Source organism: Salvelinus alpinus, chromosome 30, assembly GCF_045679555.1.
Source record: "Salvelinus alpinus chromosome 30, SLU_Salpinus.1, whole genome shotgun sequence".
NCBI classification, from domain to species: Eukaryota; Metazoa; Chordata; class Actinopteri; order Salmoniformes; family Salmonidae; genus Salvelinus; species Salvelinus alpinus.
In genome coordinates this window covers 37,428,568-37,452,862 of record NC_092115.1, presented here as the reverse complement: position 1 = coordinate 37,452,862, position 24,295 = coordinate 37,428,568, and the positions used below count along the sequence as shown (strand labels likewise).

The 24,295-nt window shown below is 45.8% G+C and overlaps 1 protein-coding gene across 2 annotated transcripts in view; it reads right to left on the bottom strand.

The window, feature by feature from the left end:
* Positions 1 to 535, bottom strand: part of LOC139559567 (uncharacterized) — a 137,040-nt gene extending 136,505 nt beyond the window's left edge. The window contains exon 1 of one of the 2 annotated variants that reach the window (XM_071375668.1): positions 96 to 535. The gene's annotated coding sequence lies outside the window, so the exon portion shown is untranslated. The remainder of the gene's footprint in view (positions 1 to 95) is intronic. The other variant, XM_071375672.1, reaches the window with a different exon arrangement.
* Positions 536 to 24,295: the final 23,760 nt, after the last annotated feature.

Genomic DNA, 24,295 nt, shown 5'->3' with positions numbered 1-24,295 from the left:
CATTTGCTTCTATAATATCGCGGTTAAAACATATTCTTCCGACTCACCGCGCGCATTGCTTGATTACCTTTTGGTGATGTTAAGAATTAATTTACCTTCAGAGGTCGATCTTTGAATATTGTCTGAAGTTTCTTGCCTCTCGTCGTATCTGCCCGTCTCTAGTGACAAGAGTCACACTGAGTCAAATGTGAACAGGGTAAACGCTGTTGTCGCATCTCTCTCTCGCGCTCCAATAATAAGACCACTGTCTTAATCTCTCATCATGTACACTCGCTCTCTCTCTCTCTTCCCATCTCCTCCGTTTTAGCCTACTAACAGTTCACCACCATTTTTCAGGTCATCATCATCATCGTAGTAGCCTGTCCATCAACTAGACATCATCATCAGTCAAATAAAAATGTAATCAAATTATTTTCATTTTCACCATTGTTGGGTTTTTTTTATGTTCATATTGAATAACTAGCCCACAGTTCCTGTTGAAGGAAGAGAGAGCTCTGGTTCTGCAGGTCCATTAGAATTGTAAGAGAGACTGTTCCTCCTCCATTACATAAACACGGTCAGAACAGGGCCAGCCAGATGACAGAGGATGAAAAGACTGATTTATCCACTGGTGTGGGTGTGTGTGTGTTTGTGTGTACTCACTCTGCTCTCTTTATGGACGTGTGAGAGTGTGAGTCCCTCCGGCATTAACGGGTATAGCGTGGCATTGAACGCCTCCCTGCTACCCTTCCTCCCCAATAACCCAGGTCACTTCTATCCCCCTAGGATTTATGAGGTGTAACATCACGCACACACACACACACACACACACACACACACACACACACACACACACACACACACACACACACACACACACACACACACACACACACACACACACACACACACACACACACACACACACACAGAAGGACACACACACACAGGACACACCCACCCCATGCACCTCCTTATCACTGAAACACCTTCAAATGATTTATCCACTAGCTAATCTCAATCCTTCCAGATCGTGTGTGTGTGAGTGTGAGTGTGAGTGTGAGTGTGAGTGTGAGTGTGTGTGTGTGTGTGTGTGTGTGTGTGTGTGTGTGTGTGTGTGTGTGTGTGTGTGTGTGTGTGTGTGTGTGTGTGTGTGTGTGTGTGTGTGTGTGTGTGTGTGTGTGTGTGTGCGTGTGTGTTTGAAGGACAGCATCAGCGAGCGAGATGGATGTGGGAGGAGTCTTTCCTCCAGTGAGGATGTGGCTCTCATATTCAGTTGAAGTCGGAAGTTTACATACACTTAGGTTGGAGTCATTAAAACTTGTTTGTCACGTTCCTGACCTGTTTTCTGTTAGTTTTGTATGTGTTAGTTGGTCAGGACGTGAGTTTGGGTGGGCAGTCTATGTTTTCTGTTTCTATGTTGGTTTTGGGTACCTAATATGGTTCTCAATTAGAGGCAGGTGGTTTTCATCTCCTCTGATTGAGAATCATATTAAGGTAGGTGTTTTCACATTGTTTGTCGTGGGTGGTTGTCTCCTGTGTCTGTGTCTATGTTGCACCATACGGGACTGTTTTCGGTTTGTTTGTTCGTTTCGTTTTATGTAGTCATTTTTCCTGTTCGTGCGTTCTTCGAGTTACATGTAAGTTCTTACGTTCAGGTTTGTCTACTCCGTTTGTTGTTTTGTTTAGATTCAAGTGAAGTTCGTGTTTGTCGTCTTTCCTTAAATAAATCATGTCAAATCGCAACGCTGCAGTTTGGTTCAATCCCTGCTCCTCCTCTTCGGAAGAAGAGGAGGAGGAACGCCGTTACATTGTTTTTCATCCACTCCACAAATTTCTTGTTAACAAACTATAGTTTTGGCAAGTCGGTTAGGACATCTACTTTGTGCATGACACAATTAATTTTTAGAACAATTGTTTACAGACAGATTATTTCACTTATAATTCACTGTACCACAATTCCAGTGGGTCAGAGGAATACTGTGTATGACTGTGTCTTTAAACAGCTCGGAAAAATACAGAAAATTATGTCATGGCTTTAGAAGATTCTGATAGGCTAATTGACATAATTTGAGTCAATTGGAGGTGTACCTGTGGATGTATTTCAAGGTCTACTTTCAAACTAAGTGCCTCTTTGCTTGACATAATGGGAAAATCAAAAGAAATCAGCCAAGACCTCAGAAAACAAATTGTAGACCTCCACAAGTCTGGTTCATCCTTGGGAGCAATTTCCAAATGCCTGAAGGTAACACGTTCATCTGTACAAACAATAGTACGCAAGTATAAACACCATGGGACCACACAGCCGTCATACCGCTCAGGAAGAAGACGCGTTCTGTCTCCTAGAGATGAACGTACTTTGGTGCGAAAAGTAGAAATCAATCACAGAACAACAGCAAAGGACCTTGTGAAGATGCTGGAGGAAACAGGTACAAAAGTATTTATATCCACAGAAAAATGAGTCCTATATCGACATAACCTGAAAGGCCGCTCAGCAAGGAGGATGCCACTGCTCCAAAACCACCATAAAAAAGCCAGACTACGGTTTGCAACTAAACATGGGGACAAAGATTGTACTTTTTGGAGAAATGTCCTCTGGTCTGATGAAACAAAAATAGAACTCTTTGGCCATAATGACCATCTTTATGTTTGGAGGAAAAAGGGGGAGACTTGCAAGTCGAAGAACACCATCCCAACCGTGAAGCATGGGGGTGGCAGCATCATGTTGTGCTTTGCTGCAGGAGGGACTGGTGCACTTCACAAAATAGATGGCATCATGAGTCAGGAAAATTATGTGGATATATTGAAGCAACATCTCCAGACCAGTCAGGAAGTTAAAGCTTGGTCGCAAATGGGTCTTCCAAATGGACAATGACCCCAAGCATACTTCCAAAGTTGTGGCAAAATGGCTTAAGGACAACAAAGTCATGGTATTGGAGTGGCCATCACAAAGCCCTGACCTCAACCCTATAGAAAATTTGTGGGCAGAACTGAAAAAGCGTATGCGAGCAAAGAGGCCTATAAACCTGACTCAGTTACACCAGCTCGGTCAGGAGGAATGGGCCCAAATTCACCCAACTTATTGTGGGAAGCTTGTGGAAGGCTACCCGAAACGTTTGACCCAAGTTCAACAATTTAAAGGCAATGCTACCAAATACGAATTGAGTGTATGTAAACCTCTGACCCACTGGGAATGTGATGAAAGAAATAAAAGCTGAAATAAATCATTCTCTCTACCATTATTCTGACATTTCTCATTTTTTAAATAAAGTGGTGATTTTTACTAGAATTAAATGTCAGGAATTGTGAAAAACTGAGTTGAAATGTATTTGGCTAAGGTGTATGTAAACTTCCGACTTCAACTCTATCTCTGCCTCTCCTAAATATCAAGGACAAGGAGCAACAGGGGGCAGACAAAGAAACAGCAAGACACAGACAGTCAGGCATAAACAGGTAATATGATACACAGACAGACATACAGTACAGACAGACATACAGTACAGTACTGATATAGACTTGTGATGTATGATACACAGAGACGAACACTCAGACAGACAGACGGACAGATGTCCTCTCCTCCACCTGGTGGGTGTGTCTCCCCCTCTCCACCTGTCTGCTCATTTGCAGTCCTGTTCGGACTTCCCTTTCACAGGATGGCAGACAGCAGCACAAATACTGGGACGTGTGTACAGGAGAGCACAGTAGGTGTGTGTTGCGCGTGCATGCCGTCGAAGGAGGAGAGGGAGAGAGAGGGAGGAGAGCGGGGTTCGTGTGTGTCTGCATATGTGTGAGATCAAGAGTATGTGATGGAGAGTGGGGGAAATGTGACAGGGTGTGTGTGTGTGTGTGTATGTGCATTTTGGCAAAAGTGGGGGAAATGTGACAAGGACAATGTGTGTGGTGTGTCAGCATGAGTGTGTGCGATTGTTTGGATTTAAATATATCCATATATGGGTCCTTCCTTTTGTTTTTCCTTTTCTGCATCCCTCACTCCGACAGTCAACCCAATGTCATAGCTCCTTTTGCTAATCTCTTTCAGCCTTTTGCTCCTGCGTGGTCAGAGAATGGATGGAGAGAGGAGGATGATAGGAGCGGATGAGAAAGCTGGCTGCATCCTGCACAGCTCAGCTAAGCTATTGCTGAGCCCCGACCTGCCTCATGTCTCTTTAGGCATGAAATTACTCCTCGACCACTTATGTCACTCAGAAAACACAGATATACCTGGTTTTGCCTCACTCACCTGAGACCAGATCTTATGTAGCTTTAAAGCGTACGGTTTCTAGCCCACCTCTGTGCTGCCCCAAAGGTACTCCACTGCAGCGGAACTGCTTAGACAACAAAAGGATAAATATATACGCAGGCACATTATCCTTTGCACAAATAAATAATATGTACAGGAAAATTCACACAATGTAGGTCACTTGGGACGCAGATGTGTGCCAAGCGAAGAACAAAGTGCTGACGACAAAAACAACAACAGCCAAATTGATGATTATTACCAGGACAGTAATGACGATAATCATCATTATCATCCAAGCAGAGAGAAAATAACAAAGTTTCGCAAATTATATGGTGGCTTTTTGTGTCCACCACATGCAGAGCACTGAGTTGGCGATGCTGTGCGTGTATTTACACCGATAAAATGTTTTGCAACTGTAATTGAATTCAAAATAATTGTGTCATTATATTTGCAGTGAATGTGAATTTCATGATCTACGTTCACCATTTTATGACTAACATGGCTGTCCACATATTATCGTCACTCTGTTGTACTATATTATAGATAATTAAGTCATGGCAGTATGTATTTACAGTAAGTGTGGTGTGAATGAACATTTATAACTTTCTTTTCACCATCCCTTTATTTTGCCACCATGTAAGCGATTTGTATCTCCCAGAGCTGCATTCTCTCGTCAGTGGCATCAGTTCACTAATGCTCTCTCACATCACAACAGGGATGGTGCAATTTAAAGGGTATTCAAGGCTCCTGCCACCGCAAATACATTGATATCTATTTTCCTGACATCTGGTCTTTTACGAAGATAATTTCTTTGATCTGTTTCAGGTTTACCATTACTTAGCTATTTTAGTCTGTCTGCTCATCCATCCTCATCTTCGTCTCTCTCCCCATTTTCTTCCCCCGTCTCTCCCCCTCTCGTACTCTTTCATCATCTCTCTTTCTCTGCCTTGTCCCCCTTTCTTTGCTATTTATCTGCCGGTCTCTTCTCTTTCCCTCTCCCCCTCTCTTTCCTTGTCTCAGTGAATTAGCTGTGCTGGTCTGTAACGTAGCTTGTCTCAGCCCTGGGCTAAATCTCTGAGTTCCATATAGACAGTGCATAAAGCATGGCTAACATGGCTGTCCTTGTTGCTGTGCATGTACGGTTTCTGACTGTGTGGTTTGCCCACGTCTGTTTTAGTGTGGACCTACAAGTAGCTGCCAAAATAAAGGAAATTGGGCATTGGGCCACCACGAGCCAGAACAGCTTCAATGCACCTTGGCATAGATTCTACAAGTGTCTGGAACTCCATTGGAGGGATGCAACACCATTCTTCCACAAGAAATGCCATCACCTGGTGTTTTGTTGATGGTGGTGGGAGAACGCTGTCTCAGGCTCCACTCCAGAATCTCCCATAAGTGGTCAATTGGGTTGAGATTTGGTGACTGAGATGGCCGTGGCATATGGTTAACATCATTTTCATGCTCATCAAACCATTCAGGGACCACTCGTGCCCTGTGGATGGGGGCATTGTCATCCTATCGGGGCATAGCCATGGTAGCCAAAATAATTTGCATGATGGGATGTTAATTGCTTAATTAACTCAGGAACCACACCTGTGTGGCAGCACCTGCTTTCAATATACTTTGTATCCCTCATTTACTCCATTATTTTGGCAGTTACCTGTATGTGTGCCCATGTGTGTGGGGTGTGTCCTCCTGCCTCCAGCACAGTGTTTCCCAAACTCGGTCCTTGGGGACCCAAGGGGTGCACGTTTTGGTTTTTGCCCTGTCACTACACGGCTGATTCAAATAATCAACTAATCATCAAGCTTTGATCATTTGAATCAGATCAAAACCAAAACGTACAGCCCTTGGGGTCCCGAGGACCGAGTTTGGGAAACCCTGCTGTAGCGTGTTGTAGTTAATGTGTGTATGGTAGTGCGCTCAACAGTGTGTGGTATGAACTCAGCTGCATGCTCACACCTGAATCTCCTTTGACTAAATAAACGCGCACGCGCACGCGCGCACCGACACACTCAAACTTGTACACATGGATATTTCCCATGCATCGCTCCCTTATCTACATCTCTCCAGCGCTCCCTCCCTCTTCTTTTCATCTCCCTCGCTTTTTCGCCATCCACCAGATGGCTGACCCATCTGCTCCCTCTCTCTCCACCTCAATCACTTTTTCCCATAACTCCCATGTTTCATATGGTAGAAATCCAAGCTCTCCTGTACACAAGATCCTCCATCGCCGTATGTGGGGAGTAATTTACTCTTCTTACTATCAAACCTAGCATCACCTCGGCTTAGCTTGAACCAGTGTGTGTGTGTGTGTGTGTGTGTGTGCCTGTGTCCGGCTATCCCCTGGTTCACCCCATCTCTTCATCCTTGCCATGTGCTCAGATGTTTCCCAGAGCGAGTGCAGGGGTATTGTGCTGTAATCATAAGGCAGTGGAGTCCTAGCTCATCTCTGTCTTTGAGGCTCTGTGACCTTCCTTTTATAGATAGCTAAAGCCCTGCTGAGAGAAGCTTCTGACTGACAGGTGAGAAGACGACACCAGATACACTTACAGAGATGAGCAAGTACACACACACACACACAGAGAGAGAGAGAGACACACTCAGATACAGACATACACACACAATTAGCCCGAGGTGAAGGGAGGTACAGGATACTGATCAATTCCGACACACGCAGTGAGAGTCAACGAGGACATAGAGAGGCAGACAGGCAGACAGACAGACAGACAGGCACGCAGAGAACATACAAATACTCCCAAACACAGACATCAATACACAACCAGACAGACACATAATTATAAAACGACTCAGCACACACACCCACACACTCTCACACCAGTAAATAGCATAGCTTCAGTGAGAGAGATTTGAAAGGATCGAGAAGTTTTGCAGAAGTGCAGCCTACTCTTGAGAAGAGAATTACAAGGAGAGATGGAGAAAATTGAAATCTCTGACAGGAATGCTTCTCCGATGCCACGGTTGTTCTTGAAACATTGAACAAAGAGAAAGGCGGTGTACTGTTTCTGTAGAAAAATAAAATACACTGATGGTGTGTGTGTCTGTGTGTGCGTGCGTGCGTGCGTGTAAGCGTATGTGTGTCCGTGTGTCCATTCGCGTGTGTCCATGTGTCACAGCTGCTACCAGGGACACACCTGCACAGAGCAGTGTGTGACCTGAGACCTCAGGTGTGGCTAAAGCTATTTCCAGAGGAAGGATGGAGGGGTCAACGTGTGTACAGGGTCGGCTGTATTCATGTGGAATAAACAAAACCATCCAAAACCCTGTGTGTCTGTGACTTAATCAAATAAAACAATATCCTTGCAACCAAGAGCAGCCTGTCACACCCCACACACCACCTTGCCCAAATCACCCTGGGCGGCCCGGCCGAAGGCCTCCAGCCCCGTCCTTTCATCTCCTGCTTTAACCCTTCATTAAACCCACTCAGTGTTTAACCCCTCGCTGGCTGAGCCCTGCCTCACACGGCCCTCTGGTGGGATCCCAGCTGAGCTCAGATCTGCCAATTAGTGAGATAAAAGCCAAGGCTACATCAGCCGGATCAGAGCCAGGCATTACAAGACTCAGGTGAAACAAACAAACAAATGAATCCCAACAATCAACCAGACGTGTGTGTGTGTGTGCGTGTGCGTAAAGGGAGAGATAGACGGAAAACAGATGAAGAGTGTGTGTGTGTGTGTGTGTGTGTGTGTGTGTGTGTGTGTGTGTGTGTGTGTGTGTGTGTGTGTGTGTGTGTGTGTGTGTGTGTGTAAGCGACAAAGAGGATGAAGGTCTGTGTGCATAGTGTCTGTGTCTAAGGGTCGTTGTGGGAGTAGTAAGGGTCGTTGTGGGAGTAGGAAGGGTCGTTGTGATTGCAGTAAACAGAAAAACAGATGAAAGCAGCAAACGAGTCAAAAAGAACAGGAGGAGCAATTCTGCTTGGAGGTGAGAAAAAGCCTTTAATGTTTCATGTTAGGGGACGACGCTGGTGAAGGACTGACAACGAAGAGCCGCAGTGCATCTTTACAAGGCAGTGCTTAAGAACAACAGAGAGAGAGGGACAGCAGCCAGCCAGAGGCAGAGAGGCAGTACCCTACTCAGTAAAGATCAGAAACAAGGAACCATAATAACGCTCACATAAGGATCAGCCGTACAGAGCTGTTAGATCAAGGGAACTTTGGTAATGAGCAGCCATGAGGATCACAGGTAAGACACAGCACATATTGCATTTGTTATAGTTCACAGAGAATAAAGTAAAAAATAATTTCATTTAAATGGATTGAATGTGGTTCTAGGTGGTTAGGGAGCATTGCTTACCATGGTTAATGGTCAAGTGCTATGTTAATGGTCAAGTGCCTACGATGGATCCACAGGACAGAGGGGCAGAGGACCAGGCGCAATGCTGCCCCTGTGCCCTTGAAGCGAAAAGGGCTGCATGAGCAGACTGCTGAAAAAGGCCTTGGAGAGGTGCTGATGAGAGAGAGAGAGCATAGCACCAGTGAACTGAATCATTACCACCATCAACGTAATGAGAGGAGATCTGTCCTGAGACAGAGGAGAGAGAGAGAGATCAAAGGGAAGAGAAAGGGGGGGCAGAGAGAACATGATAGGGAGAGGGATAGAAGAAGCGGGAGAGCGAGAGCGGGGCAGAGAGAAAAGGATGGGAAGAGGGACAGAGAGGGATAGGGAGAGAAAGAGGGAGGGAAAGGGAGAGGGGGAAGAGGGATTCAGAGAGTGTGTGGGAGAGCGAAGAAAGACAGAAAGAGCTGAGAGAGGGAATAGAGGAAAAGAGGGATATGGGGACTGTGACAGAAATGAAAAGTGAGAGGGGGGGAGACAGCGGATAAATATTTGTATGGCTTTCTGCTGCAGTTCTGACGAGGGAGCAGAAACTGGAAACCACTGAAGACTGCTGGGTGTTTGAGGTTGTGGCACTCCAACTCCAACTGTCAAAAAGAATAGACAAGAACAGAGAGCAAAGGGCAAGGCAGGGCCGGACTACGGCATTTGGGGCCCCGAGGCACATTCAAATCAAATCAAATTGTATTTGTCACATGCGACGAATACAACAAATTTCACCTTACAGTGAAATGCTTACTTACAAACCCTTATCCAACAATGTAATTTTAAGAAAATACCCCCCAAAAAGTAAGAGATAAGAATAACGAATAATTAAACAGCAGCAGTAAATAACAATAAGATATACAGTTGAAGTCGGAAGTTTACATACACCTTAGCCAAATACAGTGAGGGAAAAAAGTATTTGATCCCCTGCTGATTTTGTACGTTTGCCCACTGACAAAGAAATGATCAGTCTATAATTTTAATGGTAGGTTTATTTGAACAGTGAGAGACAGAATATCAACAAAAAAATCCAGAAAAACGCATGTCAAAAATGTTATGAATTGATTTGCATTTTAATGAGGGAAATAAGTATTTGACCCCTCTGCAAAACATGACTTAGTACTTGGTGGCAAAACCCTTGTTGGCAATCACAGAGGTCAGACGTTTCTTGTAGTTGGCCACCAGGTTTGCACACATCTCAGGAGGGATTTTGTCCCACTCCTCTTTGCAGATCTTCTTCAAGTCATTAAGGTTTCGAGGCTGACGTTTGGCAACTCGAACCTTCAGCTCCCTCCACAGATTTTCTATGGGATTAAGGTCTGGAGACTGGCTAGGCCACTCCAGGACCTTAATGTGCTTCTTCTTGAGCCACTCCTTTGTTGCCTTGGCCGTGTGTTTTGGGTCATTGTCATGCTGGAATACCCATCCACGACCCATTTTCAATACCCTGGCTGAGGGTTTGACGGTACATTTGACGGTACATGGCCCCGTCCATCGTCCCTTTGATGCGGTGAAGTTGTCCTGTCCCTTTAGCAGAAAAACACCCCCAAAGCATAATGTTTCCACCTCCATGTTTGACGGTGGGGATGGTTTCTTGGGGTCATAGGCAGCATTCCTCCTCCTCCAAACACGGCAAGTTGGGTTGATGCCAAAGAACTCCATGTTGGTCTCATCTGACCACAACACGTTCACCCAGTTGTCCTCTGAATCATTCAGATGTTCATTGGCAAACTTCAGACGGGCATGTATATGTGCTTTCTTGAGCAGGGGGACCTTGCGGGCGCTGCAGGATTTCAGTCCTTCACGGCATAGTGTGTTACCAATTGTTTTCTTGATGACTATGGTCCCAGCTGCCTTGAGATCATTGACAAGATCCTCCTGTGTAGTTCTGGGCTGATTCCTCACCGTTCTCATGATCATTGCAACTCCACGAGGTGAGATCTTGCATGGAGCCCCAGGCTGAGGGAGATTGACAGTTCTTTTGTGTTTCTTCCATTTGCGAATAATCACAGAAACTGTTGTCACCTTCTCACCAAGCTGCTTGGCGATGGTCTTGTAGCCCATTCCAGCCTTGTGTAGGTCTACAATCTTGTCCCTGACATCCTTGGAGAGCTCTTTGGTCTTGGCCATGGTGGAGAGTTTGGAATCTGATTGATTGATTGCTTCTGTGGACAGGTATCTTTTATACAGGTAAGAAACTGAGATTAGGAGCACTCCTTTTAAGAGTGTGCTCCTAATCTCCGTTCGTTACCTGTATGAAAGACACCTGGGAGCCAGAAATCTTTTTGATTGAGAAGGGGTCAAATACTTATTTCCCTCATTAAAATGCAAATCAATTTATAACATTTTTGACATGCATTTTTCTGGATATTTTTGTTGTTATTCTGTCTCTCACTGTTCAAATAAACCTACCATTAAAATTATAGACTGATAATTTCTTTGTCAGTGGGCAAACGTACAAAATCAGCAGGGGATCAAATACTTTTTTCCCTCACTGTACATTTAAACTCAGTTTTCACAATTCCTGACATTTAATCCTAGTAAAAATTCCTGTCTTTGGTCAGTTAGGATCACCACTTTATTTTAAGAATGTGAAATGTCAGAATAATAGTAGAGAGAATGATTTATTTCAGCTTTTATTTCTTTCATCACATTCCCAGTGGGTCAGAAGTTTACATACACTCAATTAGTATTTGGTAGCATTGCCTTTAAATTGTTTACCTTGGGTCAAACGTATTGGGTAGCCTTCCACAAGCTTCCCACAATAAATTGGGTGAATTTTGGCCCATTCCTCCTGACAGAGCTGGTGTAACTGAGTCAGGTTTGTAGGCCTCTTTGCTCGCACATGCTTTTTCATTTCTGTCCACAAATATCTATAGGATTGAGGTCAGGACTTTGTGATGGCCACTCCAATACCTTGACTTTGTTGTCCTTAAGCCATTTTGCCACAACTTTGGAAGTATGCTTGGGATCATTGTCCATTTGGAAGACCCATTTGTGACCAAGCTTTAACTTCCTGACTGATGTCTTGAGATGTTGCTTCAATATATCCACATAACTGTCTTGCCTCATGATGCCTTATATTTTGTGAAGTGCCCCAATCCCTCCTGCAGCAAAGCACCCCCACAACATGATGTTGCCACCCCCGTGCTTCACGGTTGGGATGGTGTTCTTCGGCTTGCAAGCATCCCCACTTTTACTCCAAACATAATGATGGTCATTATGGCCAAACAGTTTTATTTTTGTTTCATCAGACCGGAGGACATTTCTCAAAAAAGTACGATCTTTGTCCCCATGTGCAGTTGCAAACCGTAGTCTGGCTTTTTTATGGTGGTTTTGGAGCAGTGGCTTCTTCCTTGCTGAGCGGCCTTTCAGGTTATGTCGCTATAGGACTCATTTTACTGTGGATATAGTTACTTTTGTACCTGTTTCCTCCAGCATCTTCACAAGGTCCTTTGCTGTTGTTCTGGGATTGATTTGCACTTTCGCGTCAAAGTTTGTTAACCTTTCACGAGTCACAAACCCGGATCCGGGATCCCCCCCATCACAAAAGCTGACTAGCATAGCCTAGCCTAAAGTTACAGGGATATCATAAAATAAAATGTTCATGAAATCACAAGTCCAAGACACCAAATGAAAGATACAGATCTTGTGATTCAAGCCATCATCTCTGATTTTTTAAATGTTTTACAGGGAAGACACAATATGTAAATCTATTAGCTAACCACGTTAGCAAAAGACACCACTTTTTTTACTCCACCATTTTTTTTACTGCATCAGTAGCTATCACAAATTCGACCAAATAAAGATATAAATAGCCACTAACCAAGAAACAATTCTCATCAGATGACAGTCTGATAACATATTTATTGTATAGCATAGGTTTTGTTAGAAAAATTGTTTTAATTTTTTTTTTATTTAACCTTTATTTAACCAGGTAGGCAAATTGAGAACACGTTCTCATTTACAATTGCGACCTGGCCAAGATAAAGCAAAGCAGTTCGACACATACAACAACACATAGTTACACATGGAGTAAAACAATCATATAGTCAATAATACAGTGAAAAAAATAAGTCTATATATAATGTGAGCAAGTGAGGTGAGATAAGGGAGGTGAAGGCAAACAAATATATGTATAAATAAATAAAAATATAAAAGGCCATGGAGGCGAAGTGAATACAACACAGCAAGTAAAATAAAAAATAAAAACACTGGAATGGTTGGTTTGCAGTGGAAGAAAGCGCAAAGTAGAGACAGAAATAATGGGGTGCAAAGGAGCAAAATAAATAGATAAATAAATACAGTAGGTAAAGAGGTAGTTGTTTGGGCTAAATTATAGATGGGCTATGTACAGGTGCAGTAATCTATGAGCTGCTCTGACAGCTGGTGCTTAAAGCTAGTGAGGGAGATAAGTGTTTCCAGTTTCAGAGATTTTTGTAGTTCGTTCCAGTCATTGGCAGCAGAGAACTGGAAGGAGAGGCGTCCAAAGGAAGAATTGGTTTTGGGGGTGACTAGAGAGATATACCTGCTGGAGCGCGTGCTACAGGTAGGTGCTGCTATGGTGACCAGCGAGCTGAGATAAGGGGGGACTTTACCTAGCAGGGTCTTGTAGATGACCTGGAACCAGTGGGTTTGGCGACGAGTATGAAGCGAGGGCCAGCCAACGAGAGTGTACAGGTCGCAGTGGTGGGTAGTATATGGGGCTTTGGTGACAAAACGGATGGCACTGTGATAGACTGCATCCAATTTATTGAGTAGGGTTTTGGAGGCTATTTTGTAAATGACATCACCGAAGTCGAGGATTGGTAGGATGGTCAGTTTTACAAGGGTATGTTTGGCAGCATGAGTAAAGGATGCTTTGTTGCGGAATAGGAAGCCAATTCTAGATTTGACTTTGGATTGGAGATGTTTGATGTGAGTCTGGAAGGAGAGTTTACAGTCTAACCAGACACCTAGGTATTTGTAGTTGTCCACATATTCTAAGTCAGAACTATCCAGAGTAGTGATGTTGGACAGGCGGGCAGGTGCAGGCAGCGATCGGTTGAAGAGCATGCATTTAGTTTTACTTGTATTTAAGAGCAATTGGAGGCCACGGAAGGAGAGTTGTATGGCATTGAAGCTCGCCTGGAGGGTTGTTAACACAGTGTCAAAAGAAGGGCCAGAAGTATACAGAATAGTGTCGTCTGCGTAGAGGTGGATCAGAGAATCACCAGCAGCAAGAGCGACATCATTGATGTATACAGAGAAGAGAGTCGGTCCAAGAATTGAACCCTGTGGCACCCCCATAGAGACTGCCAGAGGCCCGGACAACAGACCCTCCGATTTGACACACTGAACTCGATCAGAGAAGTAGTTGGTGAACCAGGCGAGGCAATCATTAGAGAAACCAAGGCTGTCGAGTCTGCCGATGAGGATGTGGTGATTGACAGAGTCAAAAGCCTTGGCCAGGTCAATGAATACGGCTGCACAGTATTGTTTCCTATCGATGGCGGTTAAGATATCGTTTATGACCTTGAGCGTGGCTGAGGTGCACCCATGACCAGCTCTGAGACCAGATTGCATAGCGGAGAAGGTATGGTGGGATTCGAAATGGTCGGTAATCTGTTTGTTGACTTGGCTTTCGAAGACCTTAGAAAGGCAGGGTAGGATAGATATAGGTCTGTAGCTGTTAGGGTCAAGAGTGTCCCCCCCTTTGAAGAGGGGGATAACCGCAGCTGCTTTCCAATCTTTGGGAATCTCAGACGACACGAAAGAGAGGTTGAAGAGGCTAGTAATAGGGGTGGCCACAATTTCAGCAGATAGTTTTAGAAAGAAAGGGTCCAGATTATCTAGCCCGGCTGATTTGTAAAAATGTGCATATTTCAGGTATAAATCATAGTTTACAATTGCAGCCCCCATTACAACTATCACTAAAATGACTAGAATAACTACAGAGACCATCGTGTATTAGCTAATTACTCATCATAAAACATTTCTTAAAAATACACAGCGTATGTCAGATTTTCTAAGTGTTTTACAGCGAAAACACAATATAGCGTTATCTTAGCTTACTACAAGTCAGTCACACAGTAGCATTGATTCAAGCCAAAAATAGCAATAACGTTATAAACCACCAAACGCTATTAATTTTTTCACTAACCTTCTCAGAATTCTTCAGATGACAGTCCTGTAACATCATATTACACAATGCATATAGTTTGTTCGAAAATGTGCATATTTAGCCGCACAATTCGTGGTTACACAACGTGTTTAGTGGGCAAAAAATCAAGCAATCTGTCCGGCGCCATTTTGGAAAGGCACCTAATCTTATCGAAAAATATTCATAAACTTGACTAAAAAAATACAGGTTGGACAGCAATTGAAAGAGAAATTAGTTCTTAATGCAATCGCTGAATTACATTTTTAAAATTAACCTTACTGCGCAATACTGGGTACAATACAGGGTGCGATAGCGCAATGCTACATGGAAAATAATGGCGTCTAATACATTTTTCTTTTTCAACAGAACAACGTTTTATCAGCATAAATAGTACCTACTATTAGCTGAACTCCCATCAGAATCTTGTGAAAGGTGTCCGTTGGCCAAAAGAATCGTTGCTGGGTTGGAGAATGTTTCCCTCGAAGTTGCAATTAGCAGTACAGAATGGCATTCGAGAGAGAGACACCCACGTTTCTACAGCGCCATGGAAATAAATACCTGAAAATCGCAATATACTGACCTAAACTGGTATAATTCGGTTCAAAATAACAAGATTATGATGTCTTTAAAGCCTATAGCGAATAAAAACAGAGCCGGATACTTCTAGGAGCTAAAACCAGACGTTCTAAAAAGACATGCCAAGACCCTCTTTGCGTCAGCGCGAAGTCCCAAAAGGTCGGACACCTCGGTTCCAATCAATTTAAAAACTTTGGGAAATACGTAGAGACGTAATTTCAACTCTCCCTATTCGCTAACAGCCAGGGGAAGGCGTATGCAGTGCATCTCAACCAATAGAAGACAGGCAAAGTTAAAGACAGGTCTCAAAGCAGATGATAGAATTTCCCATTCTCACACAGACATAGGAAAAGTGCTCTAAGTCGAGTTCTGTTTCACTTACAGACATAATTCCAACGGTTTTAGAAACTAGAGAGTGTTTTCTATCCAATAGTAAGAATAATATGCATATTGTACGAGCAAGAATTGAGTAGGAGACCGTTTACATTGTATACACATTTGTGCTATGTCGAAATAGCACCCCCCTAGTGGCAAGAATTAACAAGAAATTTGTGGAGTGGTTGAAAAACGAGTTTTAATGACTCCAACCTAAGTGTATGTAAACTTCCGACTTCAACTGTATGTACACTACCGTTCAAAAGTTTAGCCCATTATCAGCAACCATCACTCTTATGTCATGACGTTGGCCTGGGGGTAGGTTTATGACAGTCATAAATACCCCCCCCCCCCCCCCTTTCCTCTCCCTACTCTACTGATGTGACATTAGAAAGCCCCTTTGGTTAACATAGAGATTCTGGGAACATCAGAAGTTGGGGGGAAATGAATTATATTCTGGTAATCCGACCAACTGAACATATGCGGTGGTACTTAAGGTATATTATGTCAGTTCGGTTGTCCTCTGGCACATTCTCATCAATGATAGAATGACATAAACTCTACTGTGGAAAGTATAAACATCAGAGGTATCGGATTCACATGGAATTGTTGTTTAATTCAAATGTTTGAATATGAAATTATTTGTGAAGAGATGAAATGTAATTTTAGCTTCCAAATGAGAGATTTGGGTTTTCATAAGTTTAGGGCTCTGCTCAACCAGTGGCCCGCCCCTGTGAAGAGACATGGGTAATAAACTTTTCAGACACACCCCTCTCCCTCCACTATATAAGCCATTGACGAAAATTTAACTATCTGTTCCGAGGATGAGGACGACGGTCCTATGTCAGAATGGTTCAGATAATAACTACAGAACTAAGCCAACATCAGCATGAGCTTTGGTTGTGAATGGTATGAACTTTGAACTCGTATTCACTATAGAAGTGATACCTCCTAGACGTTGTTAGCAACAGCTGCTGCAAACGCAGGCTAGGAAGGACAGACAGAGTATCCCGTCTACTACACAACGACGTTACTACAACATATCCAATTTACCAGCAAAGACATTCTTCAAAGGACAAAGGACTCTGTTGGGCAACACGGCCTTCCATCTACCACCAACCTACCGAAGCACAGCTCAGAGTAAATATTTATTGCATTTTCCTTTTCCAAATGGGCGGTAACTTAGAATGCATAAGATATTGTATTTACGATAGCACAGCTTCGCCCTTTGTTCCTCAGTCTTCCCGCTCTTTCACTCAAACCCAGCCCTTTTCTTTTGTGTAACAAGCTGTCATATCTGTTCCGCCCGCTAGGGACGTTTTCCTTTATGACGTAATTTTTAATCAAGGTATGATTTATTCTGTGTATATGTAATTCTGTGTGATTTAGTTAGGTATTTAGTAAATAAATAATTAAACCCAATTTTGTATTGCTGATTCAACTTGTTAGCCAGGGTTCGTGAAGATAACCAAGAATTTACAAATTTCAGATGAGACTGAAATAAGGTGACGATTAATATTGACTGCTATTGATGTAAAATATTATTAGGTCTTTAAGAGTTTATTCGGAAGATAACAGCTCTATAAATATTATTTTGTGGTGCCCCTCCTCTCTAGTTAATTATATTTACATGATTAGTTCAATCAGGTAATATTAATTACGGAGAAAGTATTTTATAGAATAGCATGTCATAACACTTAATCCGGCATAGCAAAGACACGACACCTATGTTCCAATGGTACGTTGTGTTAGCTAATGCAAGTTTATATTTTTAAAAGGCTAATTGATCATTAAGTAACCCTTTTGCAGTTATGTTTGCACAGCTGAAAACTGTTGTGCTAATTAAAGAACCAATAATAACCAGCATTTGTCGGTTCGATTACAGGCTCAAAATGGCGAGAAACAAAGGACTTTCTTCTGAAAGGCAAGGCTATTCCATGCGAGAAATTGCCAAGAAACTGAAGATCCCGTACAACGCTGTGTGCTACTCCCTTCACAGAACAGTTCAAACTGGCTCTAACCAGCATAGAAAGAGGAGTGGGAAGCCCCAGTGCACAACTGAGCAAGAGGACAAGTACATTAGAGTGTCTAGTTTGAGAAACAGATGCCTCACAAGGCCTTAACTGGCAGCTTCATTAAATAGTACCCGCAAAACACCAGTCTCAAAGAAAGTTGCAAAGAAAAAGCCATATCTCAGACTGGCCAATAAAAAGAAAAGATTAAGATGGGCTAAAGAACAGAGACTCTGGACAGAGAACTCTCCCTAAAAGGCTATCAATCTGTAAGGCCTGGGTGTCGGAGTGGAAGTCAAGCGCAGGCAACAGCAGGTGCAATAACCAAATGTTCTTTAATGAACATGAAGAAAACTAGGCCACCCAACTAACACACTGGGTGACCACTTCAACAACCCCAGACACGGGGAATACGAAAACAGTACATCAAACACGATGCACGAAACAAACACCACCACTTACAAACAAACAATCCCGCACAAAGAAACGTGTATGCCGGCTGATTAAATAAGCCCAACTAATTAACCCTCATACAAAACAGGTGCGCCCAATAAACACATAGGGAGGGGGAGAAAAGGATCAGTGGCAGCTAATAGGCCGGTGACGACGACCGCCGAACGCCACCCGAACGGGAAGGAGAGCCTGCCTCGGTCGAAGTCGTGACAGTACCCCCCCTCTGACGCGCGGCTCCCGCAGCGCGCCGACACCGGCCTCGAGGTCGACCCGGAGGACGAGGTGCAGGGCGATCCGGATGGAGGCGATGGAAATCCCTCAGCATAGACGGATCCAAAATGTCCCCCACCGGTACCCAGCACCTCTCCTCCGGACCGTACCCCTCCCAGTCCACGAGGTACTGCAGGCCCCTCACCCGGCGTCTCGAGTCCAGAATGGCCCGTATCGTGTACGCCGGGGACCCCTCGATGTCCAGAGGGGGAGGAGGGACCTCCGGTACCTCACCGTCCTGCAGGGGACCAGCTACCACCGGCCTGAGGAGAGACACATGAAACGAGGGGTTAATACGATAATAGGAAGGGAGTTGTAATCGATAACACACCTCGTTTATTCTCCTCAGGACTTTGAAGGGCCCTACACACTGCGGACCCAGCTTCCGGCAGGGCAAGCGGAGGGGCAGGTTTCGGGTCGAGAGCCAGACCCTGTCCCCCGGTACAAACACGGGGGCCTCACTGCGGTGGCGGTCAGCACTCCTCTTCTGCCGTCCACTAGCTTCTTGAAGTGATTCCTGGACGGCTCTCCATGTCTCCTTGGAGCGCTGCACCCATTCCTCCACCGCAGGAGCCTCGGTCTGGCTCGGATGCCATGGTGCCAGGACCGGCTGGTACCCCAATACACACTGAAAGGGGGACACGTTAGTAGAGGAGTGGCGTAGTGAGTTCTGGGCCATTTCGGCCCAGGGAATGTATCTCGCCCACTCCCCTGGCCGGTCCTGACAATACGACCGCAGAAACCTACCCACCTCCTGGTTCACTCTCTCCACCTGCCCATTACTCTCAGGGTGATAACCGGAGGTAAGGCTGACCGAGACCCCCAACCGCTCCATAAACGCCCTCCATACTCGGGACGTGAATTGGGGACCCCGATCAGAAACAATGTCCTCCGGCACCCCGTAGTGCCGGAAGACGTGGGGAGGAGACGACAGGACTTCGAGAACCGATCCACAATCACCAGTACCGTAGTGTTCCCCTGAGACGGGGGAAGATCGGTCAGAAAATCTACGGACAGGTGCGACCAAGGCCGTTGTGGAACGGGGAGGGGTTGTAACTTCCCTCTAGGAAGGTGCCTAGGAGCCTTACTCTGGGCGCATACCGAACAGGAGGAAACATAAACCCTAACGTCTCTTGCCAAGGTAGGCCACCAATACCTTCCCCGAAGGCTCCCCACTGTCCTCTTCACCCCAGGGTGACCCGAGGAGGGTAGAACATGAGCCCACCGAATCAATTTGTCCCGGACACCAAGCGGCACGTACTTCCGCCCCACCGGACACTGAGGAGGAGCGGGTTCCGCCCGTAACGCCCGCTCGATGTCCGAGTCCACTTCCCACACCACTGGTGCTATCAGCCTAGAGGCGGGAAGGATGGGAGTGGGTTCAGTGGGCCGATCGTCCGAGTCGTAAAAACGGGACAGTGCATCCGCCTTTACGTTCTGGGAGCCCGGTCTATACGTTAAGGTAAACTGGAATCGGGTAAAGAACATGGCCCACCTTGCTTGACGTGGATTCAGTCTCCTGGCTGCCCGAATATACTCCAGATTCTGGTGGTCGGTCCAGATGAGAAAAGGGTGCTTAGCCCCCTCAAGCCAGTGTCTCCACACCTTCAGGGCACTGACCACTGCTAACAACTCCCGGTCCCCCACATCATAGTTACGCTCCGCTGGGCTGAGCTTCTTCGAGAAGAAAGCACAGGGGTGGAGTTTTGGTGGCGTACCAGAGCGCTGTGATAGCACGGCACCTACCCCAGCCTCGGACGCGTCCACCTCCACTATGAATGCTAGAGAGGGATCCGGATGTGCCAACACGGGCGCATCCGTGAACAGCGCCTTCAACCTGTTGAAAGCTCCGTCCGCTTTTGCTGACCACTGCAAACGCACCGGACCCCCCTTCAGCAGTGAGGTAATAGGAGCTGCCACCTGGCCAAAACCCCGGATAAACCTCCGGTAGTAGTTGGCAAAACCCAAAAACCGCTGCACTTCTTTTACCGTGGTCGGAGTCGGCCAATTACGCACGGCCTTAATGCGGTCACTCCCTACCACCACGCCCGAGGTGGAAATGCGATAACCCAGAAAAGAGACGGCTCGTTTGGAGAACTCACACTTCTCAGCCTTGACATATAGGTCATGCTCCAGCAGTCTACCAAGCACCTTGCGTACCAGAGACACATGCGCGGCGTAAGTGGCTGAGTAGATCAGAATGTCATCGATATAAACAACCACTCCCTGCCCGTGCAGGTCCCTGAGAATATCGTCTACAAAGGATTGGAAAACGGCTGGAGCATTCTTTAACCCATACGGCATGACGCAGTACTCATAATGGCCAGATGTGGTACTAAATGCGGTTTTCCACTCGTCTCCCTTCCGAATACGCACCAGATTATACGCGCTCCTGAGATCCAATTTTGTGAAGAACTGCGCTCCGTGAAATGATTCCATTGCCGTAGCAATGAGAGGTAGTGGGTAACTAAACCCCACTGTGATGGCATTTAGACCTCTATAATCAATACACGGACGCAAACCTCCCTCCTTTTTCTTCACAAAAAAGAAACTCGAGGAGGCGGGTGAGATGGAGGACCGAATGTACCCCTGTCCCAGAGACTCAGTGACATATGTCTCCATAGCCACCGTCTCCTCTTGGGACAATGGGTACACGTGACTCTTGGGAAGCGCAGCGTCTACCTGGAGATCTATCGCACAATCCCTTCCCGGTCGATAAGGTGGTAATTTAGTCGCTTTCTTTTTACTGAAAGCGATTGCCAAATCGGCATACTCGGAGGGAATGCACACCGTGGAACCCTGGTCTGGACTCTCCACCGACGTGGCACCGATGGAAACTCCCAAACACCTTCCAGAACACTCCTTTGACCACCCCTGGAGAACCCCCTGTTTCCACGAAATTTTAGGATTGTGCCGGGCCAGCCAGGGAATCCCTAGTACCACCGGAAACGCAGGCGAATCAATAATATAAAAGCTAATACGCTCCTTATGATTCCCCTGCGTCACCATGTCCAGGGGAACCGTGGTCTCCCTGACCACCCCTGACCCTAATGGCCGGCTATCTAGGGAGTGCACGGGAAAGGGAGAATCTATCGGCACAAGCGGAACCCTTAACCTAAGAGCGAGTCCGCGATCCATAAAATTCCCAACTGCGCCTGAATCGACTAGCGCCCTATGCTGGGAAGAGGGGAAAAATTTAAGGAAAAAAAATCAAGACAAACATGTGACTAACAGGGGGTTCTGGGTGAGTTTGGTGCTGACTCACCTGGGGTGATCGAGAAGTGTTCCGCCTGCCATCTCGACTCCCAGACGGACCCCCCCAGCACCGATCGGCCGTGTGTCCTCTCCGACCACAGCTGGTGCAGGGAGAGCCTCCTCCTCCGGTACCCCTCTGCCCAGCCCCTCCCACCTCCATCGGAATAGGAGCGGAGGGGCTGGGTGGTGGAACGTACAGGACCCTCTCAGAACGCCCGCGGGCAGCCAGCAGATTGTCCAGACGGATAGACATGTCAATCAGCTCATCCAGGGAAAGAGCGGTGTCCCGACATGCTAGCTCCCTGCGGACGTCCTCCCGGAGACTACACCGGTAGTGATCAATAAGGGCCCTGTCGTTCCACCCAGATCCTGCAGCCAGGGTCCGGAACTCCAGCGCGTAATCCTGGGCGCTCCTCTTCTCCTGCCTAAGGTGGAACAGTCGTTCTCCCGCCGCTCGGCCCTCTGGAGGATGGTCAAATACGGCCCGAAAACGGCGGGTGAACTCTGGGTAGTGCTCCTTCGCTGAGTCTGGGCCATTCCAGACTGCGTTTGCCCACTCCAGAGCACGACCCGTGAGGCAGGAGACGAGGACACTCACCCTCTCCGCTCCCGAGGGAGTGGGTCTTACGGTGGCAAGGTACAGATCCAGTTGGAGTAGGAACCCCTGGCACCCCGCCGCCGATCCATCATAATCCCTCGGGAGTGTCAGATGGAGAGCGCTGGAGCCGAGGGATGGAGAGTCCTGGGCTGGAGGAGCCGAAGGTGGAGAGAGGAAACCACTCCTCTCCCATCGATCCATACGTTCCTGCTGACTCCATATCAGTAGGTGCGGGATTCTGTAAGGCCTGGGTGTCGGAGTGGAAGTCAAGCGCAGGCAACAGCAGGTGCAATAACCAAATGTTCTTTAATGAACATGAAGAAAACTAGGCCACCCAACTAACACACTGGGTGACCACTTCAACAACCCCAGACACGGGGAATACGAAAACAGTACATCAAACACGATGCACGAAACAAACACCACCACTTACAAACAAACAATCCCGCACAAAGAAACGTGTATGCCGGCTGATTAAATAAGCCCAACTAATTAACCCTCATACAAAACAGGTGCGCCCAATAAACACATAGGGAGGGGGAGAAAAGGATCAGTGGCAGCTAATAGGCCGGTGACGACGACCGCCGAACGCCACCCGAACGGGAAGGAGAGCCTGCCTCGGTCGAAGTCGTGACACAATCTGTTTCCAGCTACAATAGTAATTTACAACATCAACAACTGTCTACACTGTATTTCTGATCAATTTGATGTTCTTTTAATGGACAATTTTTAAAATGTTCTTTCAAAAACAAGGAGATTTCTAAGAGACCCCATACTTTTGAACGGTAGTGTATATATTTATATTTATATTTTTTGAGGGGGGGGGGTTATATCTTCATTTATTTCCACAACTCACTAATAATATGCGTAATAATGTAGGCAGTTAATGCAAAGTATTGTTACCTATAACCAGGATTGCAATTACAAAAATATCATTTTGGCAATTATTATTTTAGCAAACAATTATTTTGATTCATCCTATATTGTCCCTAACATCATTACCCCATAGCAAGATGTGGGATACACACACACACACACACACACAACCACAAGCTCAGATGTTCAACAGTTGTTCCAAGCCCAACTCAAGAAAAGACTTGATGTGAGAATGCATATAGTTGTAGCTGTTTGAGAAGGCATGCAAATTTGAGAACGAATGTCACGTATACTCCCTCTCCGGCCTCTAGGTCATCAGGTTGCTGATTATCCTGCACACCTGTCACCATCGTCTCGCCCACCAGCGCCTCATGACACTCACCTGGACTCCATCACCTCCTTGATTATCTTCCCTATATCTGTCACTCCCCTTGGTTCTCTCAGGTGTTATCGACTCTGTTTTCATGCCGGTGCGTTGTTTGTGTTATGTGTTAATTGTTTTGTTTTATTTATTAAAAACACTCACTCCCTGAACTTGCTTCCTTATTGTGAGTGCACTCGTTACAAAGAATGGGGAGATTTGATTAACCAATGTCAAGTTCTAGCTGATGGAGCGCAGATACATCCCTTTCCCCTCAAACACACACACGCTGGTCTCCCATTGTGACCATTTCCCAAGCACCTTGGGCTCCCGAGTGGCGCAGCAGTCTAAGGCACCGCATCTCAGTGCAAGAGACGTCATTACAATCCATAGTTCGAATCCAGGCTGTATCACATCCGGCCGTGACTGGGAGTCCCATAGGGGCGGTGCACAATTGGCCCAACACTGTCTGGGTTTTGTCATTGTAAATAAGAATTTGTTCTTAAACTGACTTGCCTAGTTAAATAAAAAGATCTCTGTGCAGTCAGACATTTGATTATTTTGTGCCACCGGGGCCACAATAATTTGCCCCCTCTCTGATTGTCTGAGTGTGACACCCTCCCCATGGGTTACTGCAGCTAGTGTTGGCCTCACTGCCACTACCTGGGTGGGGGCACCCCACTGGAATTCCCACTGTGTAGATACAAGGTAATCAAGGTTCTCATTAGCAGTTTTGAGAACTTCCTTGTACAGTATATTATGCTCACCCATCCGGGGGCATTGGCTTTGTAGGACCAACTTTGCCAGGCAGGCACAA